The sequence below is a fragment of the Tenebrio molitor genome, chromosome 1, assembly GCF_963966145.1.
Source record: "Tenebrio molitor chromosome 1, icTenMoli1.1, whole genome shotgun sequence".
Classification (NCBI taxonomy): domain Eukaryota; kingdom Metazoa; phylum Arthropoda; class Insecta; order Coleoptera; family Tenebrionidae; genus Tenebrio; species Tenebrio molitor.
The window spans coordinates 47,779,886-47,799,067 of record NC_091046.1 but is presented as its reverse complement, the minus strand read 5'-3'; the positions used below and the strand labels follow the sequence as shown (position 1 = coordinate 47,799,067).

Here is a 19,182-nt window from a genome sequence, read left to right as displayed (position 1 = left end):
TTAAGAAGTGCACAGTTCCCGAAAATGTTCAGCTAAAGTTCCTCTCAATTATTAAGTGTCATAATGGTCCTAACAAGCTGGTACACCTGCCTGCCTCAACACTTCCAGGTCTATCCCGGACGTTAATTAAAATTTGTCGTACGACGATTCGGTTTTTCCGACACTTTTTCCTCTAATTGGCCAACTTTCCGCCAAAGCGGTGCGTCGCGGCGCTTCGTGCAGCGCCGTAAAGCCCGCTTTCGGCACGCTTTCCTTTCAGTTGTGCTTTTGCTGCGCCGTGACATCGGCACCCGGAGCTTAACCGGAGATTTTCTCGCTCCGCACCTCTTTGTGAATTTGTCTGTTTGACGGCGATTGCCATTCTACTCCCCAAAGGTACGTTCTCACCCCCGAATTTTTTCTGTGCTTTGAAAAACCTGCGAAAGCTCAAACGCGAAATAAATCGACTGTCACCAACAGGTGTTGAGACGTCTTTGTTTGCCATTCAAATAGGACGGCAGAGTTTTTGCAGGAATGCGAGACAAATTCAATTAAGACGCCAGGACAAGCCGATGTGTTCCGGTCGGGGAATCCGGGACCCGTCCGGAATAAAAACGTCGTCATCATTACTCCTTTTTATCTCGATCTGGCCGTTTTATGGAGTTTGAATAAGGCGAGCTCGCCCCCCAAGACTCGCTAATAAAAGTTTTACGAGCCATCGGTCGGCTGAAAAAGCGAAATCCGGAAAAAAGTCGCGACGCTCCCCCTTCGCATTACGCTGAAACTTTTATTCACCACCTGCTCCTTACAATAATTCACGAGACACGTTTTAATTCGGATCGCGCCGACAAAATAAATTCATTTCATTATGCAAATGGGGAGCCGTTCCATAAATTTCGATTTGTGCGAATTCATTCTTTATTCCGGGTCCGGACCGTAAACAAAGCGCCAGATTAAAACCTAAACAGTCCGTAAATCCTCCGGGATCATACAAAAGAGCAATTACCATCCCGCCTAATTCCTGCGAATAATCCGAATTACACGTTTTCAGTAATACCGGAATTATTCCAAGAACAATGTGTTACGACGGACCGGAACGGCTACGACGCCAGAAAAATACGCCCGGAGACGAGAAATTAATTTCCTTATCTTAATGAGTCCATCGCGGCGTGAATTATTAATCCGGTGTACCTTTTGTTGCAAAAAATTAACACAACTGTCGCGAAATGCTGGACGCAGCAGGAATTTAACAAATGCAATTAACATATTTGATTGCAATTAGCCGGTCGGGTTACAGGAATTGCAAACAGATCGGGTACAGTACACAGTTAATTTTTCCTGCGAACTTTGCTAAAACAGCAAAAGCGGCGATACCTCAGCAGGAATTTAACAAATTGCATACTTAATAAATTTGATGGACTTTTTTAAATATCTTTTAGAGCTGTCGCCAACTGGTGGCCGCAGCAGGAATTCAATAAAAGCGCTTAACATATTTGATTACAATTAGCGCGGTTGAATTGCAACCCAATCGAGTATGACATACCGTTAATTTTTTCTGCCAATTTTTTAAAAATGGAAAAGATTGACAGCAGGAATTTAACAAATAGCCGCGGCATGACTTATGAATCTGATGCAGCTTTTGTTCCAAAAGAAATTATACCGCTCTCGCCAAATGGTGGCCCCAGCAGGAATTTAATAAAAGCTCTCAACATATATTGATTGCAATCGTCCAGTCTGGACGCAGGAATTGCAACCCGATTGAGTATAGTTCATTTTTTTGCGAATTTTGTAAAGTTGATAAATCTGGTGCAGTTGTGAAATAGTGACCGCAGCAGGAATTCAACAAAAGCACTTATCATATTTGCTTAGCTGTTGGGTGACAGAAATTGCAACCAGATCTCGAATGCATTGATTTCTTTCCTACGAATTTTGTATGCACCGGCCAGGAATTCGATAAATCGTCACTGAACAAATTTCTTGAAATTTTTAAAGTGCGCTGCAATGTCGTCGCCAATTAATTATATTTATTTCGGTGCGGAATTTTTTGTGCGGCAGCCACGCAATAACGTTATCGCTGGCTACAAAGGTCCCATTCGGCTTAGGCTATCGGCGAGATTTTCCGAGGTTTTATTGTTTGAAGACGACGAAAAAAACCGATCCGTTATGTTCGAGAGCTATTGACTCGCGTCCTCGAGCAGGTCGAGAGTGTCTTCGACAAAGCCCTGGCGGGATTAAGGGTGGCATAATCTGAACCAGCAAAAAATCCGATATTAAATCGAACGTAAACACACGAATGGAGGCATGAATTTTAGATGGCGGGGAGAAAATGACCGCGTTTCCAGATAGGGTGGTAAACGAGCGGATTTGCGTATTCGGGGTGGTGGCGAAGATTCGGTTTAAGTCTGTTTAGTGTTTTGTCACCGAGAGTAGGGAAAAATGTGGGATTATGGACCAGCAGAGGCATGCAAGTGAGGTGCTTTGCGGGTTTAGCAGGAATAAAAGCTGTTTATGGGCTGCGAGGTTTTATTGCGAAAATGTTTTATCGTTGTGCTTACAGGTTGGCCGTTTATTTTAAAACTAAACACTGCATTATTTTGATATGTTTATTGTAATGGATTTGTAAAAACGGAAATGGACAAAAATGAGGTGACAAAAATCAAGAAAAATGGAATTTTTTTTTTTTTATAATTTTTCATTACATTAAAAAAAAATCTAATAGAGACAAAAGTAATTTTTATTCCCTTCCCGTCGCACCCTAATTTTGAAAATAAAGGATTGAAAAGAGTGGAAGCAAATCATAAAACTTTCGATAATAGTTATTTATGTCACAAGTCCATAATGTAATGCTTTATTGGACGAGTCGAGTTTATGGATGAACGAGCGTAGCGAGCGAGTCCAATAAAGCATCATTATGGACGAGTTGCATACAATATTTTATGTTCGACTGCATTATTTGTTCAAATTACAAAAAAATAACAGTGACATCTATGAGGTAAATGTAGAATGACAGCAGGTTTGCGACTTTATTTACTATAATAGTATTTATTATTTAGAATAATAAACATCGGACTAGTCCGATAAAGTGGTAGTTTATGGCCTCGAAATAACGAGATAAACCATCTATATTTGTCACAGTCGAACATAAAACATTTTTGGTTTCACAGGAAACACTCTAAACCTTTAGATTTTTGAAAATTCTATTGAGTGGCAGTTTTGGCTTCTCTTTTCACTTTTAGTAATTAGCACATCTCCAGACTCTGATTTTCAAAATATGTATTAAAAAATAAGATAAAGTATAGGATTTCGTTTATGTTTGTTGTTAAAGCAAAAACCATGAAAACCTTTTGAAATACTGATAAATCCGATACCTCTTTAATTAAATTTTACTTTAATTAATGACCTTTTCGGAATGTTTAAAGTACCAATTTCGGATTTATTTTTTTACATTTTTGAAAATAATTTATTAAATTAAAAAATATTTTTCAATCCACTTAAAACAATGACCACAAGTAAGACCTTGGTAACTTTGCAAACGGAATGCTTTTGGGCGCATTCGATGTTTGTGAAGTAAAATAAATAATCGTTTTTGAAAAACTCTGGATAATTGCGTCGTTTCATATTTAGCCGAGTGCTAAAGACTTAATTTAAAAATAAGGAGCAAAGGCAGAACGGCTCCTCAGGGTGCATCTTTTAAGACCCACGTTCGCCTTTTCGCATTTCCCTAATACCTGTCGACTATTAATTAGAAACCGCTAATTAAAACCATTTAATAACGAAACCGAGCACAAAAACAATTCCCACCGTGAAAGGCGATCTTTCTGAAAACGTGCCAGTTCGATGGGTGTCGGCTTTTATGTTTTCATTATTTCGGCTTGATGTCCGCTCGTTAATACCGCCGCAACAATACGGCGACACCGCCGCCCCCCAACCGAAATTAAATCCGTAAGGTTATCCTGTGCGGCGACGTGTGAAAAAACTGAAAGCGATAAAAGCCAGATCAATATTCGATGCAACATCGCGGTTTATGCGTACGCACGGCCATGAATTTTTAATTAGGTGTCCGAAAAAGCTCAAGAGCTTCGAGCGACCGCCATTAGGACTCATGCCAAATCCGCATTAGACGTTAGTGTCGCCCCGCAACAAATGCCTCTTCCCGTGTAAGCCCCATAATCGATATCGGTCAGTCGTAGGTCCGCTGCTGTATTGGTTATGGCGACGTTTATTTTTATGGACGAAAGTCGAGTGGCCATTATTTTGTTTCCCTCCACGATTTTATGAAGCACGAAAAGCTGTATTTAATAAAAGCAAACAATGCGAGATGAGACGATATGATTCATGGAGATGCGGCTCTTCTGGGATTTTTTCTGCTCCCGTTACGAAATAACATACGTGATGGTAAAGAGGACAGGTACGGAGGATTCTTGTAACGAAATTAAAATTTCTCGGGGACATGCCTGGAGACGCCCTCTCGAGGTATGTCCCCCAGATATTAAAACGAGCAAAAAGTTTTAATCGACAGAGATACAACCAGAATAGCACTTCTAGCAAAATCTAGATGACTAGATCTCTTTTAAACACGAAGCTCTTTGTTCTGGAGCTTGAACTCCAAAATGAGTTCTTGTTTGTTACTGAATTAAAGAATGTATTGATATCGAAAGTCATGGAATTTTTTTTTTCATTTTTATTTATTATTGGGAACTGTCGTCGTGAGTTTGTAAAAAATATAATTGTCACAAGTAATTTTTCCTAATGGACTAGTGTATTGTTGTTGGGTAATTATTTTAATTGCAAGTGTTACCACAAGAGGGAAAAATATTCAGGAAGCTAAGTGGGTCTACGTCTACAGGGTATTGATTAATCAAGAGTTTTAAACTGCAGAGGGCAAAAGAAATAGGCAAAAAGCCTAACAAAGTTTCTGATCGTGAGTTGGCCGCAAAAAAGGGTCTTTCTAAGTTGTATTCGGAATGTATTAACCAAAGTAATTTCAAACAATGACGAAGAAAGCAAATAAAAAGATTTACAATCAATACTGACAGATGGATGATAAAATGATGGCAACGTATTTTCTATAAATAGCAATATTATATTTTTACTTTATACTCGTAATAGTTTTTGTATCAGAAAATAATATACATATAATAATTACAGAAAAAAAATTCTATAATCTATCTATATCTGTATTCAGGTCTAGTCAGTCGTCTATTTCTGGATAATGGTGCCATTCTGAGTCGATTGGTGCAGTCAGTTTGTCCATATTCTGGTCAGAAAAGTATGAATCGATAGATGATGAAATGTTCAGAAGTTGTTGGAGTAGTTTGAGAGTTCGTCATAGTCGAAGTCTTCGAGTTAAGTAAAAACCAATAACAGAAGCAGATTCTTCGTACTTCACTCTAGGGTTATGAATTTTTTCAAAATGTTTAAAGCGGCTATAAGTCCACGGTGATCGATCGAACGAGGTGGTATCCGGAAAGGCACGAAAAGTCAGAGAACCGTCGAAAAATAAATTAAAGCTGGCTGTGACCAAAAATTTCACTTGGCAATTCGTTAATATTTCAATTATCAGATGCCAGTCTCGAAAGTTAGGTTAGTGATTTTGACAAGGTTGAAATTTTGATTTTCATAAAGGTGTGAATTATGTGTGACCTGTCGGTTGTTTATAAATCGACACTAGGAAATTACCGATCCAACGATCAATTTTCAAAATACGTAAATATGCCAAATATCAAGTGAATATTTCCATGTATCACAAATTTCCTGTTTTAGGCTGAAATTCAATGTTTGGATGAATCCGGAAACAATTATAAAAATTAAAAATTCGTGAATCGTGGTGTCTCGTGGGTCTTTGGGTAATGGGGTCATTCCAATTCAATTAATATAGTCAGTTTTTCCCTATTCCAGTCGGAAGAGTATAAATCAACCATATTGGTGAAATTTTCAGAAACCTTCCGGACAGTTTAAAATTTCGTCACGGATGAACCGACAGGAATATCTAAAAACCAGTAACAGAAATGAATTTCTCGTTATTTTTTGTACAAGTACATTTTTTTTTAACTCGTTAGTTTAGAGTGACTGGTAATAGGGCACGCTGCATGGAAAGGTCCAAAAAGGTAAAAATCCGCGCAAAAAATGATTCGTCCCCATATTTGAGATATTTGATATTTCATCTTCGTCTTTTTTCCATCGTGATTCGTAACAAAGTGATAAATTTCATATACTTAACGGATTTTAAGCCAAAGCTTTTTTTCCACAAAAACTGACTAAAAATTAAAGTTCTTAGAACGATGTGACCCGTGCATTCCTGCGTAATGTGAGTACTCTGAGTCCATTAACGCAATCAGCTTTTCGATATTCCGGTCGGTAAAGTAGGAATCAATCGTGACAAGAATTTTCAGAAACCATGAGGGCAGTTTGAGACTTTGTTACGATCAAACCAACACCGCTAGGTGCAAGACAGTATCAGGAGCAGATTCCGCGTTCTATTATGTATAACCGTGATTTTTTTTTTATTTTTGGAGACTCCGTAAATCTGTAGTGACATGTCAAAAGAGATGGTCTCTGAAATTCTTCAAAAAAAATATTTGTCCCTTTACTTCAAATCGGATTTCAGTTTTGTTCTTGCCATACATATTTTAGAGTGTTACATTTTAATTCCAAGCGCTTTCGATTGGATTTTAATTCCAAAAAAGTGTATTTCTGAATCTGTGACAATAAACAAACTGTAACTAAATACTTTAATGAACTTAACACAACCACAATAAAACAAATCCAAAAAATTAATTTTCAAGTAAGAAATAACGATTCTCTTAATGAAAATATGTCCTCTGACCTACTATTATTTTTTTTGCTTGACTTTACTTTTTTAAAATATAAATTCTCATTAGTCTAAGCTCTCTCCCCTAGTTGTAGTTTCCTAATTGGACTGTCATTCTCCTTGTCATGACGTAGATAGTTTCGGCCCTTGCAATTCATATTTCATTCCTCGTTTTGGCGCTCTTGTTTGCACAAACCGAACCATTAAACTTATGGAATAAATTAAACCAAATTTAATATTTATTTTACATTATAGATAAAAGCGATAATTCCTTTTTATCTTACCAGATCGGAAAAATAATGTTTACCTACGCATTACTGAAATTTCATTGCTGTCTCTTCTTAACTAACAAAAAATCAAAAGATAATCTATACACTTTTATTTTCATTAAAGTGGAGGATTTCAACAAAATATCTGATCAAAAATGGCCTCACTTCTCACTCTTCTATTGGCTTCTTTGTATGTTCTTCCAATTTGTACCAGTTTCCTAAATACTCTGACACGCTTAATGTTTTAATGGAGTAGTTCCAACTCTTGTGATTTATATTTCATTCCTCGCTTCACCCTTCCACATACATAGAAACCTCATCCGTTATATTGTTATGAATTATACAAAATTTAAACAATACTCTTCACGCCACTAGAATTATCTTGAGCCGAACAAAAGGCATTTTTATTGTCATTTCGAAATAATTCCCGCAACATGTGTTACGTGAACCGAAATCTGACAGTTGCATGTCTTAAGCAATAAGAAAAAATCGAGATTTAAAACCCTCAAACTCTCAAATGGGCCGGCGTGCTCTTTGTCTCGCATCGGGTAGTTTCAACCCTTGCAATTCATATTTCATCCCTCGATTCGGTCTCGCGTCCGGTATTAGTGTCGAGATAAATTACATAAATGCAACTAGTTCATTTCCCGTCATCGGAACAAGCAACAGATAAAAACGAAAAACTATTTCATTTTTCAATTCCTTTGATGCAATCTTTGGAAAATGTGCACATTTGTTTTCACAGAAAGTATCCGCGATTAATTTTTAAAATGTCGACAGCTGAAAAGTTGCCATGCTGAACACAACTCTTTAGAAATTCTAAATGGAAAACTAATGGACCGAGAGCTGGACGTCTTGATAGCTCCTCTGATTACCATTCGAACAATTTAAATTTATGTTTAAATATTTTTATGACTTCATTAAGAAGAGCAGATTTATGCTGTTACATTACTGAGTTGTCAAATTTTGAAGAAGAATTTTTTTTGTCGAAACGACCGTAAAGAAAAATTTTACTTTATTCGGTACATTAAAAGGGAACGTTTTCTTGCTATTAGAAAATAAAAAAGAAATTTATTTTATTCTTATATTTAATTACTTGCAGCAACAAAAAGAATTTTTAATTTTTCTCCATTATTTTGTAAGTACATTTAATAAACTTTTACACAAATGCATTTGCAAAGCTGACCAAGTGAAAGAAAATGGAACTTATCTCCAAATAAATGCTTTTATCACAATTGTTTCCTTCTTATCTTATTTAAATAAAATGAAATTAATTTTGCACAACACGAGCACGTGTATGCAATTACCAAGCTTTATCAGTCACAGTTTTATCAGTCAAGTGAGATATTTTTAGTAGTACCATTATGTAGGAGTACTGTTCATCAAAAACCCTCAAAGAAAAATCTCCATTAATTTTTTTTTGTTTGTCTTGATGAAATCAGCATTTTTTACTTTAGTTATGTATTGTACAATAAATAAAAATGATTTATCAAAGTGTCTTGGCAATAATTTTGCTCCCAAAGGGTGCAATTCTTCTGCTAGTAAGTTATATTTCGTGCCCTCAAACCAAGTCGCATAAAGCCCCAACTGCAATAAAAGAAACTGATATTTGACTCTTCCAGTAGTGCCAACATATTTCTGGTAAATTCCCCGAATGACATGTCAGACGGCTCTAGTGTTCACCCTCCACAGCTCGAAACTCCCTCATCACTACAAATCTCCACGACAGAGCTAGTTTAGAGCGAGGGGGCGCGATTTAATCTCTCTTTTAATACCGTTCAGATGTCTTTTGGAATGTTAATAATTAAATCAAAATGGTGGCTGGCCGTAAACGTAATCGTTACCGGAGGGAACCAAAATGGCCGCCGCGGCGTTACTCCAAATTAGTACTCGGCCCGGATCTGCTATTACGAAATTAGTTGGCGGTCTTTACACCCCAAAAAATAATGTTCTTCATTAAAAGAGGACGAGTTAAGGTAATGGATTCGATTATTAAAAGGTTGCGTGGGTTGCTTTTTCATTTCTAGCGAAACGAGAATTTTAAAAAAATTGTCACTCGAAGCGATTTTTTTTGTAGTAGTTTCGTAAAAAATAAATTGCGGGTTTTATAACGAGAAAAATGTTGCGAGCTAATTGAAAACAAACATGTTTTTTTAATTTACCGTGAATAACATTTTTAAATTTGTTCCGGAATAAACAGAGGGCAAGGAAAATATGAAAGGAAAATTCGAATCCAATAAAGCAATTCAAGCAAATACCAAAAGCTGCTCTTTAAAAATGCATGCATTGAAACACGGTAATGGCAATTTCTTATTTGTTTGCTCGAAGCTTTTCTTCGTGTCGTCCACTCGACCTTTTGCCGAATCAATGGAAATTTAATCTAGAATTTGCCGTTTTTTTAATTCGACAAATAACAAATCGATGGGGAGGACCCCGCGACTGCGTTTTGTTTGATATGTTTGAGAAGCGAAACAGAATTTTGTGTGACATAGTTTTTGCAAAAATGCGAGGGGCAGGACACGCGACCAAAAATTCCGGATCAGGGTGGAGGCGACCGACAGCTAATCAACAACCACTAATGGCCCGCCATCATTACATTTCCCAGGATAGAAGCGATATTTTAAGGAAAGTGGTAGCACACAGGCAATCATTACTCCCTACCAGGTTTATTACATCTCGTTCCGGTGCCGGTTTCTGTTTCAAATCATTTGCAGAATGAAGTGCTCACTCCAAGAACAACATGTGCTTGTTTGAGATCATGAAACCTGAAACGATACACGTAAAGCAGCTTACTCGGAATCGTACGTTTCAATTTATTTTCATGGCCGACCGGACATTCTGGCTTGTCGTGTGCTTAATTAGCACAAGGGACGAAATTATAATTAGTATTGGGGTTTGTGATTTTGGTAGTCGAGCTCGTCAAGTCTTGCTTGAAAGGTGTTTCTGAAGTTTTTTCAAGGTTTAAAAAAATTGCGACCGGAATTAATATCTGAGTTAGTCATTTATGCTTTCTGTATTTTATTTACAGTAAAAGGTACTAAGCGCAACTGTTAGAACAGAATTATCGACATATTTCCCGGCACCCCCACCATTTTTAAATAATTTCTCCTAAACTGTATCTATCTATTATTTAATATTATCACAGGAACAGAAATTATGCATTTCGTAAATTCGATAAGATCGAAAAGTTTATCAAAAAACAATGCTCAGGTTTGACAGTTTTTGATAGATTTTTACAATGGAATTTTGTAATTAACAATTTCTTTGAGATTCAATACTAAAAATGGCAATTTGTGGCTATAAACTATAGTCTTCAGTATTCATTTTCCTAATTTGGTAACAAAAATATAGATATTTGTCTGTGCCTCCACCACTTTTGTATTTTCCAAAATAAAATTATAATTAACAAAAAGATATAATGAAATATTGTTTGTCTTGGAGTGCTATTAAATAAAACTTTTAGGGAATTGTAAATATTTCCACATTATTATTATCGCGCTATCAAATAAAATCCTGGGCTGGGTAGGCGTTGGAAACCACCAATTGTTGTGCTTTTTTAAAGCGTAGATTAATTGGAGCATGTTGACAGCTAACCTAAAATTTAGACCCAAACATTTTTTCTTTTTTCTTTCTTTTGCAATGTTTTACATTTAAAATAGAGTAACTTAACGATTCCTATTCACGAAGGAAATATCTAAGACGATCCTTTGCTGAAAACAAACATGTTTAATTATGTCCCGATTAAACATAAACAAATGTCATTCGTGCCAAACGGCGGGAAATTCAAACTTTACACTGTTCTAAACAATTTACTTTTTCCAACGCCTACACGCGACATAACTATTTACAATATTTAATTGACAACGAGTTCGTTGTCAAATGAATTATTGACTTTTTATTTACCTGTTTCTAAGATTTCTATCGTCATTAGTTAACTTAGAAATTTTAAACAATGTTGATTTTGACACTGACGCTCTTTGACGAACTTTTCCTTAATTAAAATATCTAACCAAAGTCCACAAAGTATTTTCTAAATTGATGAACTTCACTTCGGCTCTAAGTATCCTTATATAACTTTGTAAAAAGTGTAAAATTCTCTTAGCAAGTTTAAAAAGTTTGCCGCGTATCGTCCAAATACAAAGCAAAAAATTTTAATTATAGTCTATTTTCAAAAACGCAATTATGGAACCACATCTTTCATTGAGACAACAGCTAAAATATTGAAACATGAAACGGTATTGATCTGGTGAAAATATTTGTACATATCTATTTCCCGGCGCCTCCACCAATTCTACTATTCCTACCTTGACAATTTCATATTTATTACAAGATATAGCATTTTGGGAATTTCTTTATTCAATTGCTTATACAAACCCTACAAAACAATTTTTAAATCAACTCTTCTTCATTGGACAACTGATATCGACAATTTTTTTTCTAAGCGTTGCAACAGTAAACCGGAGTTCTTCGTTGATTTATTATGAGAAAATATTAAATGCACTTTAATTCTATGTCATCAAATAACAAAGACATTTCTCGACGCTTCCAGGTATTTTTGTAAATATTTTTGGGGCTCACGGTATACTTTTGTCGTTTTCTTTATCATTATAAAATGTATAAATTGCAATCTTCAGATCTGATTTATCTGATTTTTTTTTACATAAAATAAAACAACAATTTATAAATAATAATAATTAAATGTGGTTCACTTCGAGGTGCTATTAAAAAAAAAGGTCTTATGGAATTGTGAATATTTCTGCATTGTTACTAAGATTTTTTTAAATCAAAATGTCTCTTATTTACCAATTTATTCGCATAATATTTCATTTACAATGAATTTGTTGACAACATTTGTAATAAGAAACCTATGACGTTAAGAATTGTTAAACGAATGATTAAATTGTTATTCAACTCTTTCGAAAATTTTTATCGTCATTAATTAACTTAGAAATTTCATGACACTGCCGCTCTGAGACAAACTTTTTCCTTAATTAAAGTATCTAACAGGAGTCCACAAAGCCTTTTCCAATTTAATGAACTTCACTTCGGCTTTAAATATCTTTATATAAAAAACTTAGTAAAAGACTTCAGGGTAATAGTTATTAAAAAATGTAAATTTCTCTTTGCCACGTATCGTCCAAATACAAAGTAATTTGATTGAGCAAACGACAGCTGCAAGATTGAAAATGAGCGAAAGCATTTATACATATTCTGCCACTTTTGACAGAGTCGCTTCTTTAGAAATCTGGCTTCGTCGATTATTTCGAACGAAGTGTTCCCAACACCTCGTAAATTCATCGGATGTGTATTACACTCGGAAAAATTACATCAAAAGTGTTCGGCTCGCTTTCCCGACGCAATAACGATCTCGAGCCGACAATTCCGTCAGATAATGAAAAACGATACGAAGTGAAAAGATTTCAGCCGAATCACCAACTCACCTCTAAATCTTTATTTATTAAGTATTAAGCGCGGATAACGACCCGGAATCCAATACGGGCCGGCACACTTGGCCGCAGCGCCCGGAATCATCCGGTTCCGGCCGTACCGCACAAACCGGAAACCGTTACAAATGTCGACGTCCGCCGATGTTTTTGAGCGATTATTTTTCAGCAAAACATTTCTCCCTTTCATTTCGCACTCTTTGAACTCCGAAGGCTCGAACCCGCGTCTGCGGGAACGCTCGAAAGCTATCTGCAAAGAATTTTCAGCAATCAATGAGTTTCTTTCGCGCTGGTAATTTTCTTAATTCTGGGCCCGCTGGAAATTCCGGCCAAGTTTCCCAAGTCTGAAACGCCAGACAAAACACGGCCGAATTCCCAACGAGTTTCCGACTTTCCGCAGCCCAGTTCCGACACACCTCGCCCGTAAAAACAACAAATCCAGTAAACATCTCACGAACGTAAATTCAAGGCGACCAACTGATTTCTAAAGAATTCGGGGGTTGACGTTTTTGCACCCCAATCGGATTATAAATCATAGAAGTAGGTTAGGAGATGGGGTCGGATGATATCAAGTGCAATGCACCCTCGAATCGATATACGCACAGCCTTCTTGACGCCGCCGGTGTTGTCTATTGTAAAAAGAACGTTCCACCCCAGGACACGACGTTAACGAACTCGCCGTTTGTTCGACTCGGAAAAAGTCGTCATCGCAACCCTTGCCCCGCTCGAGTAATTAAATCGGGTGGGTCGATCTGGGATCGAGATTTAAAATATTTTGTGCGGAAAAGTCTCGGCGGGAATTTTCCCGAACGGGGCGTTTGCCGATTTCAGTCACGAAGGAGGCGCTGCACGCACCTGACTCACTTTTCCCACAGGACACAAAGGATTCGTCGTATCGATCGCTCGGGAAAATCGCGAAAATTTTCCCGAAAAATACACAATTGCCACCCCTGTTCTCTTGATGATTTAATAAATCCCCACGAGCCAACTCGTCTGTTATTAATCGCTCCACCCTCCTTCCGAACGAAGGCTCACATCCTGTTTGATCGCTCGAATTAAACGAAAATTATTCGTGTCATTTTTTTCCTACGGAGCGCATCCCTATCGACCGGGGGATGCGTCTAATTAAGCAGAAGTTTGTCAACTGCGGTCTAAACCGCCGGGATTATTTAACTTTGTCGCATGTAGGCCAGGAAACCCCATTTACAAACATTGATCTTTTCTGTTCTTTGACATTTACGCTAATGCGTGATCAATAGCGGCGGGCTTGAAAAAATGACAACACAAGCAGCTTTACAGGCGAGGGGTGGAGCGTACCAACTCGAGATTGTTATTTCGTTAACGTTGATTTATGTTTATTTGGCATTATTGGAAATTGCGCTGCACTTGACACCCCATTAAGGGAGCGAGATTCGGGGGTGGAGCTACGAAAACTCGTTACGGGTCCGGTCAACAAGACGCGGCTCAATCTCACACTTGCAAAAATGAACGAACCAAGTGGTGCAACAAGTGCCGATAAATCAGCACGAACTGAAAAATACAACCAGCTTAAGACCACAATGTAGTCCTCGTCGGGATAAATTGCCAAGTTGTGGCAGCTCCATTCGAAATAAATCTTATTAGGGGAGTTCTAGCGATATTCGACAAACAGCGACTCTTATCAGTGGCTCAACAATCACACAAGAAATAATAGACTTAGTATGGAATGTCTAGAACTTGGAGCAAACAGAATTCCATCAAGGAAACAAGAAAAAGAAAAGTAATCACAACTTGAGTCGACAGACCTGGTGGTACTGCTCGCGCAAACAAATTATTCAAAAACAAAACAATAGTTGTTTGGATATCAAGGATGCGAAATCGTTTTTTGACGTACCGAGAGAAAAATTGCGGCCGAGGCCGTTTAGGCCGAGGCAAGACAATCTCAAGGTCGTCAAAGGATTTCGCAGCCACGGTGTACACAACATTTTGTGTGCAACCGAAAATTAATGAACAGGTAAAATTTCCTTGGCTGTCAATAAAAATAAAGTCGGCTAACATGTCGCCACGTCGCTATAGAAACGACATAAATAAAACAATTCATTTTGAAAAATTGTAGAAATGCCCTCCTTGTTTGTTATTTAGCAGAATTAATTATTGGGGAGGCAAAGATTCAGGTGTGTTCGGAAATCCGAAAGGCATCCGACCATATCGGCCGTTCCGGGGACGTAAACGCGAAGCTTGTCTTTAACGCTCCCCAGACCGGTCGCCACCCCCGCGGGGTAATTTCTTGGGGAATAAAAGTCTCTCGTTAATTTCCTTGAGTGTTTCTGTAACAACGTCCTAGATCAAAGCCGGCGCAATTAGCCACCACCCGATCTCTTTATTTGCGAGTGTCCCGAAAACGCCGCCGCAATCAATCATAAATTATGCATCAATCACCGGTGCGGCAGCGGTAAAATGATTATTAAAGCGACGACAAAAATGATTGGCGAGGAGCAATAAATACGGGAAAACACTGGTAGGAAAAACGCTGATAATTTTCACTCGGAATTTGCATAATCGGGTGGATATGAATATTAATCAATAAAAAATCGGCCGGGTCCGACGGCCATGTTTAATTTATTTAAATTAGGCGCGAGCGTAATCCGGCTCATAAGTTAGAACTGCAGGGTTAGCCTCAAGTAATTGAACTTGAGTTTAGTTGAATTACACGACCTCCGCCTCGTCTAATCCTCTAATGCCGAACAGAAATAGAAATCTGATTCGGTTATGGTATAGCAATATTGGGCGATCGAGATTTGCATCAAAAGGGAGTCGAGTGGAAGGGTTGGATAGTCGACTGGTTTCTTTCTTGCAAACAATGTGTTCGCCTCTAGGTGCTCAACGGAGCCAGGTCTGCTTTATTAAGTACTGGATCAACACAGCTCCGAAAAATATGCCTTAAAAGGTTCTACAATAAATATTGACAGTCTCGTAAGTTTCACGTAATTCGGATTATTTGAATAAATACGACGAGCGATAAACACGCCACGTATTCTCAGTTCGGTGTGCCAAAGAGAGGAGCGAGCTTGTTGAAATAAATAAGAAATTAAGATTTTTTTCTGGTTGTCTGGAGGCAACCCTCGTCGCATTGCGCCCTCTGCAGCTCGACCGTGACCTGCACCCCTGTACAAGCCGGTGCAGGTCCGTACAAGCCGATATCTCACCAATTATTCATCCCCTAACCCAGACAAGGCACCCCTGCATTATTAACCCGTTGGACCCTTCGAAATCGACGCGCCGCCTCTCTATCGCCGAATTTCTTTCGACCCCACACTCGTTATTAAACTTGCGAAATTTGCTCTTTGAAGTAATCCACTCCAAACTTGGGCGAAATTTAACAACATCAACTTTACAATCTTTGGAGGCCAGGCCGGCGACTTAGGATTATAGAAGCAAACTCGACCCCAACTACATAAATATTCAGGGGGGCGATTTTTCTCTAATTGGGGCAAGAAGTGCCGATGGCGGCGTCGATTCGACCCTGTTCGTCTTTAATTACAGATTAAGTTTCGTTTTGTAACGTTGTAAAGCTCCAACGGACAGATCGGGCGAGCTTTCGGTCGAGACACTTGATTAAACCTGAAGTTTTCGAGGCGTGCACATCTGCCGCCGCACTAGTGAACAGTGATAAAGAAGCGACAGCGTCGGGGGCGGCGAGGATTGGTGTGTTGTCCCAGCGGTTAGCCCGGCGCCTCCACCATTTTTGCCGAGTGGTCAACACCACAACTTGCACCAAAATTAATAGGCCTTAAATCCTTGCCGAACAAATACCAGTACTTTCCACAAGGAAACACTCCGATCAGTGTTTTTTGCAGAAGCAATCGTGAACGAACAATTAATGAGTGAATAACTGAGTAAGTCAATTAAACCAAGAGAAATATTTTACACAAAGAAAAAATCCAAGACAAACAAACATACAGATAAATATTACAATAGGTACATTTTTGCACGAGCTCATAAAACAAATATATATTTTTCATACAAAAACATTAGGGTCGGCTTCAGACAACAAGAGAGAATGAGGGAGTATTTAGAGGGACTTCAACAAATCCAGCATCCTTCTGACCACAAATATTAATTAGTAACACCAGAAAAAATATTTTAAGCAAGGTAAATTCTTTAAACTTTCAGGTTGGCAATAATTGAATGAAATTCTGGGCTGAGTAGGCGTTGGAAAAATTAAACAGTTTAGAACAGTGTAAAGTTTGAATTTCCCGCCATTTGACACGAATGACATTTGTTTATGTTTTAATAGGGACATAATTGAACATGTTTGTTTTCAGAAAAGGGTGCCCTTACATACATATTTGCTTCGAAAATAGAAATCGTTAATTGATTCTATTTTTAATGTAAAACATTGCAAGGAAAAAAAAGAAAGATCTTTTTGGCTGTCAATTTTAGGTTAGCTGTCAACATGTTCCAATTAATCTACGCTTTAAAAAAGCACAACAATTGACGGTTTCAAACGCCTCCCCAGCCCAGGATTTCATTTGAACGCGCGATATTTAATGATAAATTCGGGATATTTTTCAGTAGAGAAACTGTAGCCACGTCATGATCTCAAACAAAGATTTTGCTTTTGGACAATCAAATGCAAAAAGCGCAATTCTCTACCTCTTGCGCAAATTAAGTAAAATGTATTTCAATGTTTCGTAAAAATGGTGGATGCTCCGGAATATTTTTCCACTAAAGATAACATCTATGTTGTGGTTTGAGCTACCTTAAAGTTGCCTCCTAGATATGATAAGAGCCAAGTCTCTTATCCGGCCCTGCGCGTCAGTAAAATCTTTGTGATTTCAAAATGACATTTAACCGGAGCACCTGAGCTCCCACTTTTGAAACGAAGTTAAAAGCACAAAAATGTGTAATATTGGTTGCATACTTATTTGTACTCAAATCAAGCAATTAAACCCTTGTTAACTGTTATTAACCTCTTTTTTACATTTTGTATTTTGCGTTGTTCTTGTTTTGTAATTGCATAGAGTGCAAACAATTTTTTGTTAGAAAATAATGCTAATAGGCAACCAACCATGCACCCTCGAAAACAAAAATTATGGCTTGAACTAAGTTTGTTATATTGTTATATCTAGGAGGCCGTGTTATAGAATCAGCTATTATGAATTTATTTACTCTAAAACTGAACGGGGTACAGTTGGTTGCAAAAAAAAAACGGGAACTGTCAGAATAAAATTGACACATTTTTACAATTTTTCAAAGTGTGAAACCGTCTTACGAGAGATAGGTTAGAATTAACGTCAAAATTCAATGACATTTTTTTAATTATTTGATAGGTATTGTCAAATAGACAATTAATTGACAAATGGACAAAATCAAATTTCCATTAGGAAAATTTTCGCTTCCCGTTTTTTTTTTTTGCAACGAACTGTACCCGTATGTGGATTTTTTTAACTTTTAGGTTAGCAATTATGAATTTCGGTTTGCTGGTCTTGATCCCATTTTGAAAGTTGTCAACACCTTCCCGTCTTGCAGCTTTTACAAAGGATAAAATCTCGCTCTGGAGCGCGTAGTAAATATTTAATTCAAAAGAAATCTGGTCCAGCAAAAGTTAATTTGCTCTCGGACGGATAAAAAATTAATTAAAAAACCAATTTAGTCTCCGGTGCGTAAGAATGGCCGCAAAATGTCCCCATTCCATTCTTCACCGGTAGCGAAATTAATCTAAATCCGTTTTCGTCTGAATTTTATTACTTTCTTTTAATTATTTCAAAGCTCATTATGCACCAGGTTGGCAACGTATTCAGCGCTTTATCGCCGCATTTTCCGGAAACTTTACATTTCATAAACCTCTAACGAATCGGAATTAAGCGACAAGAGTGCTCCCAAATGAAGTAATTTGCGCGCTGTCTTCAAAGACGCCGTAAAAACGCGAAATAAACTGGAAGATCGATCGCACCTGTGAAGAGCCTTGGTGCGGGTGGCCCTCCTTGTCGAACACCTCCGGTTTCCGATTTCTCCGAAACTGGCAATAAGGGTAGTGTAAAATGGAAACAGGAGCCGCGTTAATTAAATGCGCTCGAATTTTCGTTTTAATTAGTTGGTTTGTTACAGGATAACAACAATAAAAATCGAAATTAAAGTGCTTTGTGATCGGAATTAATGAGTTCTTTGAAAATCGTCACACGTCTGATAAATATTAATTTCGACTTTAATGAGCACTCACAAAGGAACTCCTGATGGATGCGCTACACATAATTATTCTGGAAAAACTTCCCTTGTAGTCGCCCACAGGAACCAGGACCTCCTCGGGAAATATAATTTTACATTCTTGTCGACGGGAAACTTATTGTGTTCGAAAGGCGGATACATCTTGTTCATTATGTTACGGTTAATTATTCTAACGAGACGACGTAGCGTAACTTATCCGCGTTCTGTGTCGAAATTAAATTCCAGAATTCAGTAATTACGTATTAATGGGCTCTGGGACCACTTCTTTCACTCCAAAGAACATTTCCAACTGTTGTCTGGCGTGCAGCCTTTTCTCCGAGATAACGCCGCCCCCAAAGATAAAACTTGTTTAATTAACATCGTGTCATGTGCCAACAGAGGTTAGATACCGTTCGCGCCTTCCGCCGCGATACAAAGTTTACGAATAAGACGTAAAATGTTGTCAGTTGGACGCGATCACCACAGATGGCGC

The 19,182-nt window shown here is 37.8% G+C and overlaps 1 protein-coding gene across 1 annotated transcript in view; it reads left to right on the top strand.

Annotated features, from left to right (window-relative positions):
- Positions 1–260: 260 nt before the first annotated feature.
- LOC138141148 (GTP-binding protein Di-Ras1) overlaps positions 261–19,182 on the top strand; it is a 40,263-nt gene continuing 21,341 nt past the window's right edge. Inside the window, exon 1 of the mRNA XM_069061814.1 lies at positions 261–375. The gene's annotated coding sequence lies outside the window, so the exon portion shown is untranslated. The remainder of the gene's footprint in view (positions 376–19,182) is intronic.